This window comes from Macrotis lagotis, chromosome 1 (assembly GCF_037893015.1).
Source record: "Macrotis lagotis isolate mMagLag1 chromosome 1, bilby.v1.9.chrom.fasta, whole genome shotgun sequence".
Taxonomy (NCBI): domain Eukaryota; kingdom Metazoa; phylum Chordata; class Mammalia; order Peramelemorphia; family Peramelidae; genus Macrotis; species Macrotis lagotis.
Window position 1 is genome coordinate 51,216,682 of NC_133658.1, and position 22,833 is coordinate 51,239,514.

The 22,833-nt window shown below is 35.0% G+C and overlaps 1 protein-coding gene across 4 annotated transcripts in view; it reads left to right on the forward strand.

Moving 5' to 3' along the window:
- The window catches only part of ANKRD11 (ankyrin repeat domain containing 11), a 347,116-nt gene that overhangs the window by 89,382 nt on the left and 234,901 nt on the right, over positions 1-22,833 (forward strand). For all 4 annotated transcript variants that reach the window (XM_074200999.1, XM_074201025.1, XM_074201017.1 and 1 more), the window contains one exon: positions 214-294. The gene's annotated coding sequence lies outside the window, so the exon portion shown is untranslated. The remainder of the gene's footprint in view (positions 1-213; positions 295-22,833) is intronic.

A 22,833-nucleotide genomic window follows, 5' to 3' on the forward strand; every position in this document is an offset into this window, starting at 1 on the left:
GTATTAGGAGGGGGAAGGGTTTGTGAGTAGATAGATGTGTGTGACCTTATTGGTGATCCTGGGGACTTGGCAGATTTCCTTGGCACAACACTAGCTTTAAAGTTCTAACATATTTTACTTTGAATGTTTTGTCCAAATGAGAAGATTTTCCTTTTGAATGATGTAATTAACAAGGTAATATTTTCTTTTACTAATTTTGTTCTTTTGTTTCAGAATTACAACTGCTTTGTGACATTCTCCTGTTGGATTTAATCTATACATCCTGATAAAAGACTGCTTTCAACTATGGAATCGGTAAATATCAGTTTGTTTGTTGCATTGCTTTGCAAAGATCTTGTGAAAATACTAATTATTTTACAAATTGTTTTTCTTGGGTCTCACTGAAAATTTTAATTAAATGACTTTATGTGTTTGCTACAGTTGTTATGATTTCAGCTTATATCCTTGAAAAATTATGGTGGCCTTCAGTATTAGTGACATTAATGGCATTAAGTGATAGTAATTAGGTTATCAATGAATCACTTCTATAGTCTTATACTGTATTCTTTCTGACTGTATCCTGGTTGTGTTCTCTTAAGTTGTCTGAATTCTGTGTCAGACATAGTTATCTCTGGGATTAAAAAGCACTTAAGACTGCCTTCTCAGAGTAGGTAGGAGTGCATAAAACAGTGGAAACAAATATTTTATCTTTGTTCAGTATTGGATTGATCATTTGGGAATAATATTAGTTTTTTGTACTTTTGAGAATTAGTATTATTTTGAGAAACCTTGTAGGACTGATCATATTTTAATATTATTTTTGTTTATTTTTTAAGGTTGCTTATATTTCCTATCTACTTGTTTTAGACTTTGAATAATCACAGTTAAAAGTGGTAAAGTTTTGTTGGCCCTGTAGTTAGTCTGCATTAATGATTTGTCTTAGCTGACCTTTTTTTTCCTTTGGTTTTTAAAAATACTTTTTGAACTCTTCTAAGAGGTCTTTTTGCATTTGAGACTAATATATAAAACCCTTTGAAGCTATGTTGAGTAGGCATTTTGTTATTTTCCTCTTTTGAGATGGAGGTTTTTTGGTCCATATCAGAATTATACCTTTTTTATGGTTATCATTTCTCCTCTTCCCCTCCTCCTCCTCCTGTCCAAAATGCAACACATAGCCACATTCGGCCTGTCTGATTTTATGTGACCCACTGTGGGTTTATTAAATGCTTTTGTTTCTGTAAAAATTTTTTTTATTTTTATTTTTTGCAAGGCAGTGGGGTTAAGTGGCTTGCCCAAGGCCACACAGCTAGGTAATTATTAAGTGTCTGAGGCCGGATTTGAACTCAGGTACTCCTGACTCCAGGGCCCGTGCTCTTATCCACTGCGCCACCTAGCCGCCCCCAATAAAAACTTTTAAAAGGTAATATTGGACAGCCCTTATCTATACAGTAAGTAATATTTTGTTTTCTGAAAGAGGTAGCATTGAGGTCTTACGGTACTATGAGAAATTTAGGTGTAAGGAAGTGTTTTGATGCTTGGAGGCTTTATTAGGTTCCTCAGATGAACATTATTTAAAAAAAACATTTTCCCTCCATCTGGCCACTGTTTAGAGTTGATTTTCACAAAGGGAGAAAAATATACTAGATGCTTTTTCATCTAACCCTGTTGTTTCTAATCTGTTGATCTTGTGTGCAAAATATTGCATAGTTTTAACTTTAATTTAGCTCCCTAGTTTAATCCAAAAGATTGTATAATTGTCACTCTTTTAACATTTCAATTTAAGGAGAGGAGGGAGGGGGTTAAGACTTATTCAGAGAAACAATGAGATTGAATTGACTTTTAAGAACTGTATTGGGAAGGGGCTTGCATTTTTATTTGATTTGTAATTACATGTATGTGTAATCAAAGAATGAAAAAGATTTAAGATAAGCCTGCATCTAAGAAACATAGAATTGCAAAGCTTAAAATTTATTGTTGAAAGTCAATTTCAGGGGCAGCTGGGTGGCGCAGTGGATAGAGCACCGGCCCTGGAGTCAGGAGTACCTGAGTTCAAATCCGGCCTCAGACACTTAATAATTACCTAGCTGTGTGGCCTTGGGCAAGGCACTTAACCCCGTTTGCCTTGCAAAAACCTAAAAAATTTTTAAAAAGTCAATTTCAAAACAAAAATGCTACTCTCAATCTTGGACACTGAAAAAAAGAGGGAATATCTTTGGGAATAAGCCCTCTATATTCTAAGTTCTGGCCAAAAAGAAATGGGATTTTGAAAGATGCATAGGGGACGGCTAAGTGGCGTAGTGGATAAACTTAGTATTTTTATTAAATATGTAACCATTTTTTATATTTAAATATATACTGATTTACCTAGGAATCAGACAATGAATATTGTAGAACATCAGAAGGGTAAAAATTTGTGGGGTTTTTTGGAATTATGAAATAAATTGTTGTGACAGTAATTGGCAGTAGTCACAGACTTTGTGCAGAAAAAAACATGCTCATAACCTGAATCAGTAATGCTGCACCTTACTCTTTGGTCCTTCGGATCTTGGGCACACTGAAATATTAGGAGGTGGGTTTTCTGACCTTAATAGATGGTGGATTGGTGGGAATGTGAATTTCTTCAGCCACAAATCAAGTTATTCACTTCATGTGATGTTGATTAGATAAATCAATCAAGCCAGCATATAATGAGAACTGGCTAATGTGTCAGGCCTTGTTAGGCTGGGGGGATGTGTTGTGGATCTTTTTTCTGCTAAGGGCCATTTGGATATTTATAGCATCCTTCATTCACAGGTCATACAAAATTATCAGCTTAAAAATTTGTCTGCTGTATTTGGTCAAACATTTAATTAATTCACTCCTAAAAAGCTCCTAGAGTTTACTGAATTTTGAGTTGTGTTCTGCTCTGGTGATACAACCAGAAAGAAATAGTTCTGCCTTTCAAGTAGCTTACTTCTTTTGGGGGAGATATGTACATTTTTATTGCAACAGCCTCTTAATTGGTTTTCCTCCCTTCTTTGGACTTCAGACTGGCTTCCACACAATCACCAAGGGACTTTTCCCTATTTCTGAACAGACTTTGTGACTTCTGTCCTGCATCTACTCACTCCTTTCCCATTGCCTCCAAACTGCCCTTCTCTTTCTCACACACTGCTTCTGTCTGTATTTTTTTCCACTGGTAGTTCACCCCATCTACCCATCAATCCCACCTCATAGTCATAGAGTTTGTCTTTACATTGTAGCTTAGTCAAGCACCATCTTGTAGGAAACCTTTCTGACCTTGTCCTGCTAAATGCTCATGCCCACCCTTCTAAAGAGCCTTATATCAAACAGCTTTGTTTAAATTTATATTTATATGTCCTTGTTGTCTCCTCCTTTAGGATGTAAGCCTCTTTTAAGATTAGTGATCGTTCCATTCATTGTATTTGTATCCCATTTGTGTCTTTGTTATATAGTCAGCATTTAATATATTATTGATTTGACTGTTTAATACAAGGTAGACGGGGAGATCAGGAAAGGCTTCATTTATAAGGTGGTGCTTGAGTTGGGTATTGATTGAAGTAAGGAATTCTTTTATTCTTTTATTTTTCCCTTTTCCTCATTTTTCTCTTTATTTTTCCAACTATTTGTAATAGTAGTTTTCAACATTCCTTATTTTACATTTTTCTCCTTTCCTCCCTTCCCTGTTGGTTCTCCTCCCTCTAATATCAAGCAATGTAATATAGGCACTACATCTATAACCATGCTAAACATAGAACCATATTAATTATTTTGTGAAAGAAGAATCACATCCAAATGGAAGAAAAAAAATTTAAAGAGGAAAAAAGTTACAATTCATAAAACAACTTATTTTAAAAATTGAAGATAGTAAACATGTATCTACATTTAAACTCCTCACTTCTTATTCTGGAGTCTTTTAGTATTTTCTTTGATTATTATTAATACAGAAACAATCAAGTTCATCATAGTTGCTCATCACCTTATGTTCCTGATAGTTGTTTAATTTTCTTCTGGTTTTGATCACTTCACTCAGTATAAGCTTGTGCAAGTCTTTCCATGCTATTCTGAAGTACCATCTCTCATGATTATTTATAGAACAATAGTGTTTCAGCATATTCATAGTCATAATTTGTTTATCCATTCCTTAATTGATGGGCATCCCTTCATTTTCCAATTCTTTGCCTCTATGAAAAAGAGCTACTATAAATAATTTTAGGATTACCGCTCTAATTGTAGGGCTGTGGTGCAAAAAGAATGGGAGTAAAAGAATTTCATGATTGGGTGAATAGACAGAAAAATACTGTAGAGATAGAAGTATAGCAAGATTGGATAGGTGGAAGTGAGTGAAAAGTTTGAGGGTAAGGAACATTGTAGGAAATGTGGTTGAGGGACCCTGGAGATCTCTAGTCCTGTGCCTCATTTGCCATTTTCTCCCTTTTACATTCACCCAAAAGAGTCATGAGAAACTCTTGTTGGTACCATTTTCTCAGTCCATTTTCCTATGATAAGTTTTGATAAGTTTTTAACAGCATTACTGATGCTTAACCTAAGTACAAAGTTTTTCATTTTGACTTCAAATTTTTTTCATTCAATTTATGTAAATAATATTTTATTCTCTAGTTGAAAAGATAATTTTGAACTTTAATTTAAAAAAAATTTTGAGTTTCTAATTTTTCTCCTTCCTCCTTAGGAACACAATAAGCAATTTGATAGAGGTTATATATGTGCAATAATGTAATACATATTTTCATTCTAGTCATTTTGTGAATGGAGAAACTAACCAAAAGTAAAAAAAAAATAGAAAAATTAAGAAGATGTTTTCATTAAATTTACCTAATTTTTGTTATGGAATTAAAAAGATGTCAATATTTATTGTGAATCTTTTATTTATAAAAGATTGGAGTAGTTGAATATGAGGTATATTATTTAATGAACTTTAGAATGTTAGTTTTGATTATAATTTAGTATAATGAGATAAAGCAATACTATAAACTACCCTAAATCCACAGGTAACCCAGACTGAGTATACTTACTTTTAGAGGCCACTAGACAAAAAACACACATATTTTCTAAGTATAGAATGGAACTAATATGTAATCTTTCCCTATAAGCATTCTCAGCTTTTTAGAAACACAGCAAATATTGTAGAGCCTTTAGAGATATGATTCCTCCTTATAAGTAGACTCAGTGGGCAAGAGAAATCACACTCAAGATTAAAAGAATTGAAAATCAGGGAAAGAGCTGAATTCTACCGAAACTCCAACTTTACTACAAAATAGTGAGGTAGATTAGACAATTGTAGTTGTGGCTGCTTTTTTCTTTCCCAGAGTTGACTCACTTATTTTTATGTCTTCTATTATAAAGAAACTAGGGGCAGCTAAGTAGCATAGTGGATGGAGCACCAGCCCTGGAATCAGGAGCATCTGAGCCCAAATCTGGCCCCAGACACCCAACAATCAACCAGCTGTGCGACCCCGGGCAAGCCATCCCAACCCCATTGCCCTGCAAAAACCAAAATAAAAAAGAAATAATAATAATAATATTAACAACTTGAGGCTCAGTTGCCTGGGGGCCCCTGCTCACAGGCTCCACCTACTTCCATTTCCTGGATCTGGGCTTCACAAACTTGCTCTGGCAGAGGTTCCTCACTGCTGTGAGCCACAGCCTCTGGGAGGCTGAAGTTCCTTCACTCTGGCGGCCCCCCCCCCCCCCCCCCCCCCAGTGGAGCCTTTCTGTTATTTTCTAGGTTACCTTGGGCTGGAGAACTACCTCACTGGATCCCTTTGTGGATTCTGTCTCTGGAAAATTTAGTTAGAGTCCTTATTTTATACGTTAAGTCATCTGGATCCAGTGGCCAGATATGGGTCCGGGTGACTGGAGTTGGCTCTGGATGTGAGGCAGTCAGGGTTAAATGACTTCCCAGGGTCTCACAGCTAGTTAGTGTCAAATGTCTGAGTTCAAATTTGAACTCAATTCCTCCTCCCTCCTGGGCTGGTTCTCTAAGTGTTCATTGACTAATGGAGTAGGTTTGGGGTAATCTTAAAGACTGATACTCCCTCTTTGGATGTTGTGCTCCTTGAGTCAGCTTGGACTGCTTTTTGACATTCTTTGCATCCTTATAGGGCTTCATACAGTGCCTTTTTAAAAAAAGTAGGTGCTTAGTAATTACCAGCCTACTGACTGGTAAAAGGGGGTGTGTCAATGTGCCTTGGAGGACTTTAAGTTCTGCTGTTTATGGAGACAGTTATATTTTATCACAACTTGTTCCTTAGCAGGTAACTACCACTATAAGTTGTGACAGAGGATTTAGGAAGAAGCTTTTTGATAATAGTCATTTAATGTTTCCCATTTTGTAAATTTTTACCAGCACTGGGATAACACAATAAAGTATTTAATCATAGGGGCTCCCTAAAATAATTCTCCATATTCATGAGTTATTTTAGAGAGGATATTTGTAATATGCATATATTCCAGGAGAATCAGGTTGTCTTTGTGACTGTCTAGCTCTTGGGTGTCTAGCCAGATGGTTGGGTGATTTTTGAATTTAAGATGGGCTCTTAGTGGAAAGGTATTAATAAGGATTAACTAGCAAGCATCAACATGTGTTGGTCTCCCAAGAACAGAAAGGAAGTTTGTTACATCCTTGGAAAGTGGGTGAGTAAGAACCAGGTGACCTCTTCTTACCTCATTATGCTAGGTGATTGCATCAGTATTTAGAATGATGAGATTTTTTAGTGATACTAAGAAGAGCCAATGTGCAGTATTCACACTACAAGTGCTAAAGCCTGAGACAACCTTGAAACATGTTTACTTTGGCAGTGAGAGCTGCCAAGTTCCTGCTAGGCTTTCTGACCCAGTATTTGAAAATTTAACTGGAAATACCCACACATTTTTTCCTTACTCTCATTTAAAAACAAAGAGAAATTAGAATGCCTGTTTTCTTTGGTATTTTGTAACTCTTTGAGCTTGTTTCTCGTTTGCTGCTGGTACTTTATTATCAGGAGCTTCCTTTAAGTGTGGAACCTAGGTAATAATCTTGGGAAAATGGCAATTTTGGGAAAAATAGATTAGTGTTCCAGCTCCTTCAACTGAGGATGCCTGGTCTTTGATGTCTCATTATTCTTTTTCACTATAAATTTAATTTGTATGTTGATTTGCTACTTCTTTGATTTCCTGAGCCTGTTTTTTTATTCTAAATTTCAGCAATTTGGATATGTGACTTCATATATAGATTCTCCCTCAATGTTAAGGCTCAAACTAGACTTTAATATAGAAAGTCTTTGAATTGCTTTGGTTGGGAAAATTTACTCCTCTCACAGCCAACTTTTTGGACTATAGAATTTTCTGAGCATAGGTATCTTGGACTTCTTTTTAGGTTGGTTGATTTAGTAATTTGATTGGCAAAACCTCTTGAGAACCGAAGGGCTCAGCCTTTCCACATTGTTCTTCCTATTGGGTTGGGATCTTCTTGGAGCAGTACTTAAAAATATAAAATTATAATGGAAAATAATTTTTGAATAAACACATACTAACTTTTTAGAGGACACCATTAAGTCTTTAGCTCTAGTTTATTCATTCATTTGTTCAATTCTGTTTAAGGGGCTGGCCCCCCACCCCCTTTACTTTTTTTCCAGATTACATGATTTCCTCAAAGTCAAACCACTAGGTAATGATTAAATGCCTGAGGCTGAATTTGAACTGAGGACCTCCTGACTATCCACTGTCCTAGCTACCCTTCGAGCATATTAGTTTCATATAGATTGGTTTATTGTGTGTGCTTCTTTTCAATATAATAGAGTTGCCTTGTTTCTTCCTTGTATGGTAATATGCATGCTATTGCTAAATTTTGGATTTTTGATGGATAGCATCTTTCCAGGCTGTGCCACCCAGCTGGCCCATTATCTTGTTTTCTAAGAACAGTATATTTTGTATATATGGAAATCATGCGGATGTCCCAGAAATTTTTACTTTTATTTTCTACTGTGATTTTTTTGGGGGGTAGGGGTGGGGGAGTGATGGAAAAGTTGGCCTTGGGATATGGGGGTTTTGAATTTAATAATTCTTAAGAATGAAATTTCTTGGAGATGGTAATAGAATACATGTTTATAACTGGTTTGAAGTGGTACAGTATTGCATAATAAGGGTTTGGCAAGGTTCTCTAGCATAGGATGATGAGGCCATTCAGGAGCTACTAAACAAAAAACTTTGGAGGAACTCCAGAGTTTATCAGCACAATATTTGCGTCTCTGAGAGGGCAAGATTTAACTCCATCAAGAGTAAAGTGTACTGGGGCGGCTAGGTGGTGCAGTGGATAGAGCACCAGCCCTCCTGGAGTCAGGAGTACCTGAGTTCAAATCCAGCCTCAGACACTTTATGATTACCTAGCTGTGTGGCCTTGGGCAAGCCACTTTACCCCATTTGCCTTGAAAAAACCTAAAAATAAAACGAATCAAAATATTTTTTAAGTTTTGCCAATGAAGAGATAAAATTGAGTTGATTGAGTTGGTGTTTATATAACAAGATAGAGAGAAAATAAAAAAGAATAGAAAATAATTAGCAACTTCCTTATAAGAAGAATCCCTTTATTACTATAACATTTTGTTAAATTGAAATCCAAACTTGTCTTCGTTAAAAATTCCTTTTTATCAAATCCTCCTATGTTCAGTTACTTGTAATGAGATTTATAATATTTTGTCTTCTACAATATCTTCACCCAGATAGGTGCTGCCAAACATATTAGTCCATGAACATATGATTTTATTTGATTGTGTTCATTAATTGGATGGCCTTTATAGAATTCTATTAGATTTTGCTCCTTATTTGCCTTTTAGCATGTCTTTACAATGCAGATTAAATACATTAAATTGAAAATTAGATGAAAGTTCCTCCTTAACAGTTGTATAGATTTTGAAATATGAATATTCCTTATCTAGATGCATCAATATCCAGAATATAATATTGTAATTGTAATTGAACTCCAAAAATATTAACTGTTGCCTGCTTGTTTGGGAATGAAGATATCTCACTTCTTATAATTTCTGACTATACAAGAAGTTTATAATGCACTCAACTTGTCATTTGTGATTCAGGGAACATTAGTTGTCATCAACTTTGCTATATTTCCTATATAAGTACCATTTTTGTCTTGACATTTTAGGTTGAATTCATTAAGAAACATTATCAAGTCTGCAGCCAAAGCTAATCTTCAAAGCCATTCAGTGTTGATTGGTTTAGGGTAGTTTTGCTGATCAGGAAAATTTTCAGTATGTTTTGAGCTAAAAAAAATCCTAATAAAATATATTTTTCTCCCATTCTTCTCTATTTTTTTTATCTCTTCTTGTTTTGATGCCATGGATATGCAATGGTGATTTTAAAAAAAATCTTGTGGTACTTAAAACATTGTTGTTAAAATTTTCTGACTATACTTTGTAGTATTCCACTCCAAGTAGCAATGTGAAGGGAAGGTTGTCACATGGTTTCTGTTGGCACTGTTCAACTCTGCCATCGTAATGGGAATGCATAGCTAATACATAAAGGAATCAGCATTGCTTTTTCCCAATAAAAGTTTATTTATGGACACTGAAATTTGAATGTTATGTAATTTTTATTGTATCAAGAAATAATCTTGATATTTTTTTTTTTTTACCATTTAAAATTGTAAACACCATTTCCTATTCTTAGCTCTTGCTGGTATAGAGACAGATAGTAGGCTGAATTTAACTAGAATTCCTAAATCTTTCAAAGCTTTTTATGAATTTATAATATTTCCCCAGGTTCTCCTCACTTTTGCTCTCCATTGTAAGATTTTCCAAGTTAGTCTGAAGTTTCTTGTCTATTTTGTCAGTACTTGGGGTTCAGTAATACTCCATTACAGTCACATGCTATTATTTTGTTCATCCATTTAATCACCAATAATGTAAACTCCCTTTGTGTCCAGTTCTTTACTCCTTTTTCCCCTGTTCTTTACTCTTAAAAGAAAGTTGTCAGAATTAATTTAGTTCCTCAGTCCATGAGTATCTTTCTTCTCTTTCTGTTATTTTTAAGATAGTTTTATGTCAAAGGGTGTATATAGTTTCAGTAAATTTGAATTTTGTTCTTCATTTGTTTCTTCATTTCTTTAGGATGTGAATAATGCCCTAATTACAGATGATGAATTCTTGAAACTGTAGTCTGCTTAGAGTACCTACTTGGTTGTTGTTTAGTGGCATTTCATTGTGCCTGGTGAGGTGGATAATGATAAAAAAGCATCTTGGTATAAGAATGTAATTCACTTGCTAATAGTGTGATCTTGAATAATACTTGTTTTACATATCTGAAATTTTGTTTGTTAATCTAAAATAGTGGAGAGTAATTCTTACAGAATGCTAATCTTTGGGTTATTGTGTCTAAAAACAATTAAAGTGTGTATTAAGTGTCTTATGTGTGCCAAGAATCTCAGGGAGGTGATGCTATGACCAGCACATGATTTGGATTTGAGTGATAGGGTGTTGTGCTAAATCACTAGCTTCACTTTCTTCTCCAGAGCCATCTGAAATCAGTGGCCAGACAGGAATTAGAATTGGAGATGCCTTGGAGGAGAGGCAATCAAGGTTAAGTAACCTGCCCAAGGTCACACAGTTAAGTATCAAGTGTCTGAGGTCTAATTTGTACTCAGGTGAAGTTGTCCAACTCCTATCTTCCTGATTCCAAGGCAAGTACTCCATTCACTGTATCACCTAGCCTGCCATTTCACCTACTTCTCATAGTTCTTCCTTCTTTTTTAAAATTGATTAGCCTAACAACAACTTATTATTTTTTCCTGATTTTTCTTTTTAAATTCAAGGTCCAAATCTCCCCACTATATCCAAATAAAGGAACTAGCATGTTAGCATATTTCCATGTTAACCATTTTATTTAAAAAAGGGTAGAAATTGAGAAAATCTTATTTCAGTTTATACTGAAGAGTTCACTAGGTCTCTTGAGGTGAATAGTATTTTTTCCTAAATGCTTTAAGGCCTTTGTTTTGAATTCTTGTATTGATCAAATTTCCAAATATTTCACAGTTATTCATTGGTCATCAACTGGATAAATAATCATTGTGTGTTCAATTGTATTTTCTCATGAGGAAGAGTTTCATTTTCTTGGTATTTTTGAAGGAGTTTTGTGGAGAGAAGCTTCACTGTACTGCTTCCTGCTACTTTGTCATCTTTGACTCTGCTTCAAAATAGACTTCTAAATGATAATCCTATTATTTCCAATATCACTTGTTGAATTTTTGTTTTCTCTGAACAATATACATGTTTCAGCATTTGACACTTTTGTGTTGACATAGTATGGATTGTGTTTTCAAGGATGTCAGGTCATGGAAGTTCTTTTGAATTCTCTCTTGATTCTTTGCTGTTTTTTAAGCTTGTATCTCCTGTTAATCTACATTTGATTACATTCAACATCCTTGAACATGTACTTCCATTATTAAAGTTTGATGAAGTGATGTCCATTTAGCTCCTAAGCAGTTTTCCTAAGTTTTTTTTAGCCTGATTATCATGTTCATTATGAACTTTATCCTATCCATGTTCTTCTGATTTGATAACTTTTATAGTACTTATAAAAGTACTTATAGTTCTTTTCTCTTATAGTATATTTCATCTTCCCCCCAAGACTTTCTTGTTTTTTTTTTTTAATTTTATATATATTGTTTCCCAATTACGTTCAGTGGTGGTTTCTGCCAATCATTTTTTGGTCAAAGTTTTGAATTTTGCAATTATTTACCCTCCCTTCCCCCAACAGAAACTGAAAATGTTGAGAGAAGAAACAGAAAAAAGAGAAATTTAGAGGTAATAAAATTATGTTAATATATGACAATTTTTAAAAATTGAAGAAAGGGGGCAGCTAGGTGGTGCAATAGATAGAGTATCTTTCTTGACAACTTTGTATAGAGAAACTTTGACTTCTGTTATCTTCTAAGTATCTATTTTGATCCTCCATAGGACCAAAATAATTATTTATGTTGAAATTCTTTTTTTTTATTTTCTTTTTTCTGTTTACTCATTTCCCCTGACAGTGACCTGGTTTTATCATTCTTCCCAAGCTTCATAAAGAACAGGTAATTAAAAATGAAGGTTTTAATTTATATTTTCTGTTCCCTGAGTTTGTGATTCTGTTCAGTTCTGCTGCAAGGCCTTTTCTCTTTCTCATTCTGAATTTTATACTACTTTATCCCAAAACTTTTTCTTGCTTTTAAGAGACTTTCTGTTTTTGAAAAGTTTCCTTTAAAATTTTAGAAAATTCCACCTCCATCATCTCTGTACATAATTCATTCTCCTTAAATATTGATTTAAACATCCAAGTTTAAGAAAAGGAAATATAAAAGCTCTTCAATTTATTATAACTAGCACGAGCTTGTTGTCTGTCAGTGAAGGTTCTTAAAAGATCTATGCCAGGTCTTGCTCTCCTTGGACTTCCAAGTCTCATAGCAGGAGCCAATCTGATAGCAGCCTGTATACAGAATCAATTGGAGATAAGCAGCAAAGCAAAGTCACAGGAATTAGAAGAGATCAAGAAATACTTCTTGGGAGAAGGTAGGATGGTGAGTAGACTGGAATCCAGGGAAGCTTGCTTAGGGAGATACTTTATCCTTTATGAAGATATTCTTCCAGTGTTCCTTCAGGTAGTATCCTCATATATAAAATGATTAGATTTTTTAAAATTAGATTTATGAAAATCTTTTCATGAATAGATTACAAAATAAGAATGAAATTAGGTGATTCAATTTGGTGTATGGTATAAGTCATTTGTTGATTGAGTTCTATATCTTTCCACAGTTTTTCACTCCCCCAAATACCAAATTTTATTCATAGCTGTTTCTATCTCTTTTTTATTTGGAATATTGTCTATAAGTGGTCTGTTTGAAATTCATTTAAAATGCCCATTCCAACTCATTGATAGGTTTTCTTTTTTTTGGCATGTCAGTGGGGTTAAGTGACTTCCCCAAGATCATGCAGCTAGGTAATACGTGTCTGAGGTCCGATTGGAACTCAGATCCTCCTGACTCCAGGACTGATGTGCCATCTCACAGATAAGTTTTCAAAGTCTTGACCTATTTATTGCTCATAATATTGATTCTCAGAGTCTTGATAAGTAAAGGAAAGCTGAAGTTAAGCACTGCCTACACAGATCCCTTGAGTACTTACTGCATGTTGGGAAATATTGAGGAAAACTCTTAAGAATTATTCTTTTTGTATGGGATGCCATAAGGAAGAGACTTGGTGTTAGACCGATGAAGGAGTTGAGAATGGCCAAAGGCACTTGAATGATTGAAGACAGGAGAAGAAAAGGGTGAAAAGAGAGATCCAAGTGAACATCATCATATTTTTCTATAAAACATTGAGACAAAGTTCTCAACTGAGAGAGTAATGTGAACAGATGCTGTGAGAGATTTGAGGGGAAGGATAAGGCGATTTTGAAGAGCTGCTGAGGATTGTTGATTGTAGGCAGTGGTTGTTAGGTTTGCTTAATGGCAGTGAAGGCCCAGTTGATGTTGTATATCATAAATTCATAGTGGTCCTACTTATAATGATTTAGTAGAATGGAGGATTGCTGAACTTATGAGCTGGATGATGGGGAGCTTCTTTGTGTTGTCCTCCAGGAATAGGGAGAGATTAGTGAGGCAGCAAGAATTACATGTTCTGACTTGAACATCTTGAATTTCAGATATACAATGGTGTTGTTTTGTTTTTGTTTTTAGTTTTTGTAAGGCATTGGGGTTAAGTGGCTTGCCCAAGGTCAACACAGCTAGGTAATTATTAAGTGTCTGAGATCAGATTTGAACACAGGTACTCCTGACTCCAAGGCCAGTGCTCTATCCACTGCACCACCTAGCCGCCCCGTGGATATCCAGTTTTCAAAAGACCATTGGTGATTTTGAGCAAATACATCTTGAGGGAGGGAACTAGGGCTGACTAGATAACTCCTGCAATCATCTGCTAAGAGATGAACCCAATGACAGTTGTTTTTCTGGGTAAATGTCTACCTTATTCATCATATCTTTTTGTTTTGTTTCCTAGTCATGTTTTTGTTCCCATGTCTCTTTGTTACTTTGGTCATGTTTTTCTTGTTAAGTCTCTGTATCCTTGGGTCTCCATATCTATTTGGAGTCATACTATAGTCTTTGCCAAAACTGTTTTAAAGAAAATTACCAGTATTATTCTTCAATAAGAAACTTTTAGGGTGTTTATCAAATTTAAAACATCAAATCTAATGGATTATTTCTATGGTGGTCTCTAGTCTTCCTTCAGGATATAAACATTCTGCTGACCTGTTACAGTTGCTACAACTTCAATAAGGTCAGGCTGCCAGCGATACTTCTCCTGAACTCAAGCTTGTTATCATTTATTTGAGAGTCTTTTCATTTGTGAATTTTTACGTGATTGGTATTCATCACTATGTTGTAAAAGGATTTTATACAGCCTTCTTCAGTGGGACGAAATTTTAACAAAAATAGATTACATGATGGCTGTGTGTTTATGTCATTGTTAGTCTAGATAACCCTAGAGAGTTTCTTCTTAATATGGTAGTTTGTCTTTGTATAAGTACCATGCACATTTCCTTCTTTAAATTCAGATGTTTCTTTTAGGAAACAAAGAAAAGAGAAAGGTAAAGCTTGTCACTTGCTAGCTGCCATTTAGCTTTTTTTTTTTAAGGTTTTTTCAAGGCAAATGGAGGCTAGGTAATTATTAAGTGTTTGAGTTCGGATTTGAACCCAGGTACTCCTGACTCCAGCAAGGCCGGTGCTTTATCCACTACACCACCTAGCCGCCCCTTGTCATTTAGCATTTTGTAAAAGTATGTCTTGCATTCAATTGAACTGGATCTTGTGAGTCAAGTGCTCTTTAATGGACAGATATGCCAATATCCTCCTTACCTTCTCTTTTGTGCTCCTTTATATATGTTACTCAGGTGTAGTTGCTTCATGGCACTGTCCTTATAATCTTTTGAGCATTCCCTGCGAATATTTTCATACCTGAAATTGTGTTTAAATTGACCTATCATTGCCCTTTGCACCCTGTTCTAATCCCCTAACTCTAGCACATTAGAACAGTATCCATAACCTACCCTGTACCCCTGTCAAACCCTTTGGACTATTGCTCTGATATTAGTAGGAATGTGAAAAGCCACCTACTGTCTCACTCTGTCCCCTAAAAGCTGGAGGGCCTGCATCCAAGCATCCCAGCTAGTGGGTGGGTGGGTGGGGGATATGATTCCTTGGGCCTAGTTAGAGGTTTTCCATTGTGCCACACTGCTTGTTATCTGTTGATGTTAGAGTAGTTCAGTTGTCCTGTGTTCAGTGAAACCTCTCCTAGTCTCCCTTATCTGTTGCTTTTCACTCTTTCCTTAAATTACTTGATATATTTTCCTTGTCCAATTCCAGACCCTTCTGACAAAAAGCTCCACTAATAGGTGTTTTTTGTGAAAGTCTTTGGTACAAACCAGTAGGAAGTCACTTCTATTTTCCCCTCTTCTTGCCTCCCTGAGCTCTTGCTTGACTTTGAGCTACATCTGGTGCAGTAAAAGGTCCCAGGCCTTGGGTCTGAAAGTTCCTTCTATTATTGACTACCTAGGTCCTTTTGTGTATGATTTGCTTTCAGGCTCTCCATTTTTCTCATCTATAAATAACAGGGTTAGATGATCTGATCTTCCACTTCTTAATCTATGATCCTACAAATGTGCTGCCTATCCAGTAGAATAACAAGCTCTTCGTCTTCCTTGCCTTTCTTAATGTCCTATAACATAGCAGATTTTTGATAAGGATTTGTTCACTTGAATGATATTTCTGTTTTAACGTAATAAATTTTTTATTGCTGCTATTTTCTGGCACCCTTTCCCTCCAGTTGAAAGTGTTCCTTTTAAAGAACTTTAAGAACATTATAGGGAAAGGCATAAAGCTGTTCAGAATTATGCCTGAAAGGTTAAATGACTATCATATTTACTTACAGACCATATATAGGAACTCAATAAATATTGAATAAAAATGCTATAATCCATTTCTATTTCTATTTACATATAAAGCCAACTTTTTTTTTTTTAGGTTTTTGCTAGGCAATGGAGTTAAGTGGCTTGCCCAAGGCCACACAGCTAGGTAATTATTAAGTGTCTGAGGCTGGATTTGAACTCAGGTACTCCTGACTCTAGGGCCCATGCTCTATCCGCTATGCCACCTATCTGCTCCTTAAGCCAACTTTCAATATTCATTCTCCTTGCCTCTCTCACCTTTCTCCTCCTATCTTCTCCCTTCCTCAAGATAATTAACAAACATATTTCCATATTAATTATGTTACAAAAGAAGAAACAGCAATAGGAAAAAAAAAGTGAAAACAGTATGCTTGAATATTCATTTAGACTCCACCAGGTTTTTTCCTTTCCATCAGCAATTTTCCTTATGACACCTTTGGAATTGTCTTGTATCCTTAAGTTGTTGGGAATAGTTAAGTCATTCATAGTTGATCAACATAGTGTTATTGTTTTTATGTACAATGTTTCCCTGGTTCTGCTCACTTCACTTTGCATCAATTCATATAAGTCATTTTTTTAAAATCATCCTACTCATTATTTTTCAGAGTCCAATAGTGTTCTATTATATTCACATACCACCACTATTCTGCAATTGGTGGGCATCCCCCTAATTTCCATTTCTTTTGTCACTATACAAACTGCTTAGTGTCCCCCCCCCCCCCCCAAAAAAAAGCATCTGACATCTCTTTGGGATACAGACCTTAATAATAGTGTTGTTGGATCAAAAGGTGTGCCTTTGATATTACTCTTTGGGCATGGTTCCAAATTGCTTTCAAGAATGTAAAACCCCCTCTTCTTAGAGGTTCATTTATTCATCTCCTGCAGTGTTCCTTGTATTAGGGATAGTGTGTTAAGTAGCTAGAATAGACAACTTTGAGTTTGGGAGGACTTGGCAGTTTCATTATGCAAGTCCTTGAATCTTTTGAAACATGAGACACCTCTCAAAGGTTATATAACTTAGTCCTTAAAGGGACTTCAGATTTCATCAGCCTCTTCATTTTACAAATGAAGAAACTGAGGATTCAAAAGGTTTTGGCTTTTCCTGTTCATATGGGTAGTACATGCAAAGTCAGGATTGGAACCGAGTTTCTGAGCTGGGCAACTTAGGACTTCTTTTCTGAGTGCTCTCCTGTAATTTTCCTTAGAAAGAATTCCTTCTATAGTCCAGTGAAATCACCATGCTCATACTCATCTGTACCAGCAACTTGTACTGATGGGATTTAAAGACAAAAGAAAACCACAAAGCTTATCCTTTCCTCAAAGAGTTGGCATTTTATCATGGAGAGGGAATTCTCTGAACAGAAATACTAAATTTAAACAACAAAAGTAATTTGTCTGGGGTATGGCTCTGGAGAGAACAATCACTTTAAGAGTTTAGACAATGTCAGTTCCTTGACAATCCTCATTCATTGTTGACTTAGCCAGAGTTTGCAAACTTGGTTTGTTCCTGGATGGTAGATCTAGATCCTTTCTTGATGTACTGTCCCATTTTGCTCACATTGAATCTCTGGTCTTCTCCCCTCCCCAACAGAAATAAAACAGTCTGCTCCTTCCCTTGTTTAGACCTAATAAGTCTATTGTAGCAATAGGAATGACCTCAAAATCTAACCACCTGGGTTCTTAAGGTCTTTGGCAAAATACTTTAACTTCAGATTTAATTTCCTTGTCCTTAAAATTGAGACAATACTTACCTTAATAGTATTTGCACAAACCATTTTGCAGACTTGAAGATTTGAGTTTCCAGCATTGTCAGCAATAGGGCTTTTTCATAGTCTTTACCTAGAAATGTTGGAAACAATACTCTGGATACTGATCTTAAAACAGTAAGTCTCTTGTCTTCTGGAGCCTAACAGTGTTTTGCTGTGTATACTTGGTTTTTCAAATTGCTAACACAGTAAATTGCAAACTACTGGAAATTGAGGATTTTGGTAGTAAAGAAAAACACCTTTTAAAGTTTATGGCATTTATTTCAATAATCTGATTATTATATAACATTTTGCAAAGTTATTAAAACACAGATGCTAGTTATCAATATGAACAATGATTCCAGATCTGGTTTTGTAGCACTCTAGGATGTCCATTAAGTTCTCCCCTCAAAATGGATTTTATTTTCTTGAATTTTTTTAAATAGTATTTTGTACTATAAATAGGAGTCCATCATTTTGCATCCTTATTTTGTTGTCTCCTCTCCCATAAGTCTGAAGAAATCTTATTTTCTCCTATATATCTGCAGTGATGAGTGCATAACTCTTTGGTCTTAAGATTGGACTATCGTTTTTAAATAAATGTGGTCACATTTTGATTGACTCAGTCTCAGTGAGGAGAGTATTGTGATGTTTTTATCAAACATGACTTTGCCCTTTGTCCCTATGTTTTTGAGTAAACATTATATAAGCATCTAGCTCTCTGAATTACTTATTCTTTTTGTTTTGTTTTTTTTCTAGGGTTTTTTTTTTGCAAGGCAATGGGATTAAGTGACTTGCCCAAGGCCTCACAGCTAGGTCATTATTACATGTCTGAGGAGGAATTTGAACTCCTGACTCCAGGGCCTGTGCTCTATCTATTGCGCCACCTAGACGCCCCTGAATACTTATTCTTTAGTCCTTCTATTACTGGCATATTATGTAGTGGGAATTTGGAGCTGATTAGAATACTATATTAACTGAATGGAAATATCTGGACATTCTCACCTATTCTTGAAGGAGGAGAACCCTTTGTGTGTTATGCTCTCTTATACTTTAAATAGTGCTTAGTAGTTGCATCAAATTCAAATCTGTCTGCTTTAATCATTTGCCTTCAAATTTTGCCCTATAAATTGATGGAGAAACAGATTTTGAAGCATTTTAAGACAGCTATATCATTTTTTAGGTTCCTTCTCCCCAACTAAACATCTTTATTTAGCTCCTTCAGCTGATCCTAATACATATTTTTTTAAAAGTTTTCAGCATTTGTTTTTGTAAAGTTTTCTTGCTCCCTCCTTTCTCTCCCTCCACAAGTCATCTAGCAAACTGGTATTGGTTATAGATTATACATGCAAAATGATGTTAAATATATTTACTTCTGTTGTGGAAAAAAAAAAGAGATGAAGAACAAAAAAGTAAAGGCCAGGAGAAGGAAAAAACAAAAAAAAATTAAAAAAGGATAATGTGCTTTGATCTGCATTCATACTCTGATAATACATCTTATAATGACTAATACACAAAAATTGCTGTAAATATAGCATTAGTAATATCATCCTGATCAGTGAGTGGTTCAAGAAAGAAATGATGGAAGCATTATTTGTATGAAAGAAAATGCTAGGGGCAGGTAGGTGGTGCAGTAGATAAAAACACTAGCCCTGGAGTCAGGAAGACCTGAATTCAAATCTGTTCTCAGACATTTGATATTTACTAGCTGTGTGACCTTGGACAAGCCAATTAATCCCATTTCATAGGACTGCCCCCCCCCAAAAAAAAAAAAAAACAAAGAAAAGAGAATGATAAATGTGAAACTTTACGAAAATTTTTGGAATGTAGATAAAAGTGTTGATGGAAAATAATCATATCTCTGAGAACATACATTAATAAAATAAAAAAGGTTGATAAACAGAATAATCAGTTTTACAGTATTAGAAATTAAATAAACTGAAATCAAAATAGGAAAATGTTAAAATCCAGGAGAAATTGATGACCGAGTAACTACATAAGGCTTAAAATCTATTAAACCTTTATGAACCTAAGAAGATAGGGATAGGGACTTTATTTGCTTTTCACTAATGCAGTTTGGACCCTTTGCAATTTAGATTTGTAAAAAGTTGCATAGAACATAGAGGGATTAAATGAATTACCTAGAGTAACATAATCAGATCAACATGTGTTAGAGTTAGAATATGAACCTAAATCTTTTTCATTTGATACTTCACTGTGTCACAAAGTTAAAAGGAAATGAAATCAAAGCAATAGAATATAAAATGAAAATGACTAAATTATAACAAAAGAAATAAATAGAATTATAAGAACCTACTATATACAATTATATGGTAGGAAAATGAAGACTTTAAAATAAATGTAAAATGGAGATCTTAATCCAGTTTTAGATAAAGAAATTTGCTAGCTGTGAAGGAAAAAAAATTCCCTGTCCAGGTGGATTTAGAAATTATTAATTGAAAATTTAATGCCTCTACTACATACATTATTCTCCAAAATTGATTAAAAAATTTCTCCAAAGTCGTTTTAAGAGGGGATTATAATCACCTATATTAGTCTAGGATAAAGTATAGAAAATGAATTAATGTTATTAGTGAATATCAACTCACAATTTTGCCTTATATTCTTAACCATTCTTAAGATGATCTTTAATGTTTCTGTGAAGGTATCACAGGACTCCAGACTCATGAATGAATAATTGTAGTTGTCAGGGAATTGGGGAACTGAAAACATACCTTTAATACTTTGCTATACTGGTGCTGGAGTTGATACAAAATTATTTTCTTAAAACAGTACTTTGCAGATGCTAACCCAAGTAGTATTGTTATGATTCTTTAGTTGACAAAATAGATGATAACAAATCTGTGATTTGACCAGGGTTATAGTTAATCAGTATTGTTTCTTTTCCTGACTTCCAAATATAATAATGCTCTTAGCCCACTCAGATTTCTTTTTTAATATAAATATTTTTTTGTTTTCATTTATATAATAATAGTAGTTTCTACCTATCAGTTTTTTGTAATATTTTGAATTGTACAGTTTTCCCCATCCTCCCCCCCACAGAAGGCAGTCTGATAATCTTTGCCTTGTTTCCATGCTATACATTGATCAAAATGAGAAAAATCATATTCAGATTTCTTTTAAAATCTCATTTATAGACTATAAGTTATTCAGTTATACATTTAATAACTAATGATATTATAAAGCAAAAGAGGTGTCTGCATCAACAACATTGTATGTGAAAATTATAATTAAATTGATGATAGAACAGTTTGTATCTTTCCTGACCTCAAATAAGTTGGGATTTTAACATGCGATCTTTGGGTAAGAAAAAAGGAATAACATACTAATGAATTCAGACTGCTTCCAATGATTTTTGTCCTCAATTTTGAAGAAGACCACAATATCAGGGAGTTGATGCCATGACAAGCACATAAATTGGATTTGAGTGGGGGTGTGTGGAGGGTCTGTGCTAAGTCACCCGCTTCTCACTTTCTCCTCTGGGACCATCTGAGTCTAGTGGCCAAATAGGAATCAGGACCACTGGAGATGACCCTGGATGCTAGGCAACGTGGGTTAAGTAATTTGCCCAAAGTCATATGGCTAGTAAGTGTCAGAAGAGGCTGGATTTGAACTCTATATCCTCTTGATTCCAAGACCAGTGCTCTATCCACTGTGTCATCTAGCTGCCCTCAGGACTACTAGAATTGACAGGATGATCTCTAAGGTTCCTTTCAGTTCTAGATTATGTAATCCTAAGATTGGTAAAATGGCACCTAGGATATTTGAACCCTGACCCTTTGACTTCACGTGGGCTTTCCTTTTATGCCCTTCTGCTCTCTATCATATTGGGCAGTATGCCATTTAGTATTGATGGTGACTGTATCTATTTAATGTCCCTGGATGGGTGGCTGGGCGGGCCAGTGGATAGAGCACTAGATCTCTGGAGTCAAATCTGGCCCTCAGACACTTAATAATTACCTAGCTGTGTGACCTTTGGCAAGCCACTTAAAACGCCATTTGCTTTGCAAAAACCTAAAAAAAAATTTTTTTTAAGTCCCTGGAGCCTGCAAATAGATCCTTGTTGCCCTGGTCATAAACTTTGATTAAAGCCTCCTTCAGATGGTGAGCTGGAAAATATTGGTAGAGCAGCTGACTACCAGTGGTAGCTTCATTGTTTGGAATGTTACAGAAGAAAAGGCTGTAGACAGTTTGGAATGGGACAACCTGGGACCTGGAGCCAGCATCCTCAAATTCACTTCTGCTTTTGCTACTTCCTTCCTCCTGTTCTCAGTTTCCTTGTGGTAAATGAATGGATTGAACTAGATCCTCATATTTAAAAGTTCTCTGAGTTTAACTGGATGTGTGCAATCTTGTCCTCTGGAAGTCTCTGAGAACCATATAGGCTGGAAATCCTATTCTTATGAAATAATTTTCATTAATAAAAAAAAGCTGTCTCTAGAATGCTCTTTTTCCTTTGTCAATATCCTTTTCTTTAGAGTGCAAGTCCAAAATAAATGTTTGTTAATGGTTTAATACTTTTTTTGCTCAAAAAGCCTTGGTGGCTCCCTATTGCTTGTAGGATAAATAAAAAAAAAAGACATTTAAAGCTCTTCATAATCTTCCTCCATTCTGCCTTGTGATTCTTGATTGCACAGTACTTCTTTCAAACACAACTTGAATATTTTATCTAAAAATATTACTTATGGCAAAAACTGCATTTTAAATATAAATAAATTGTATAATTTAATTTATAAATTAAATATAAATAAATATAAATAAATTATAAATTATATAATAAATTCTGAAGTAATTCATACACTACAGAGAAATGTTCATGAAAATCTTGAATCCTCTTTCTTTTTTGATCAAAATAAAGCAATCTGCTTAAGACTTTCCTGTACTGAATATGGCATATAAAGTGACTTTACTAGGTCAAAATCTGTGATTCTTTTTCAACTTTAGAGTTTTCTAAGAAGATGGCAACTCTTCCTTACTCCTTGTTAAATGAAATGGAAGAATTGCTTTCATTAATTCTGTTTTCTGGGAGAAAGAACCCATTGAATCAGTATTTAGGAGATTTGAATCACATTTTGGTTCAAGTTGCCATTCCAGAAAAGTT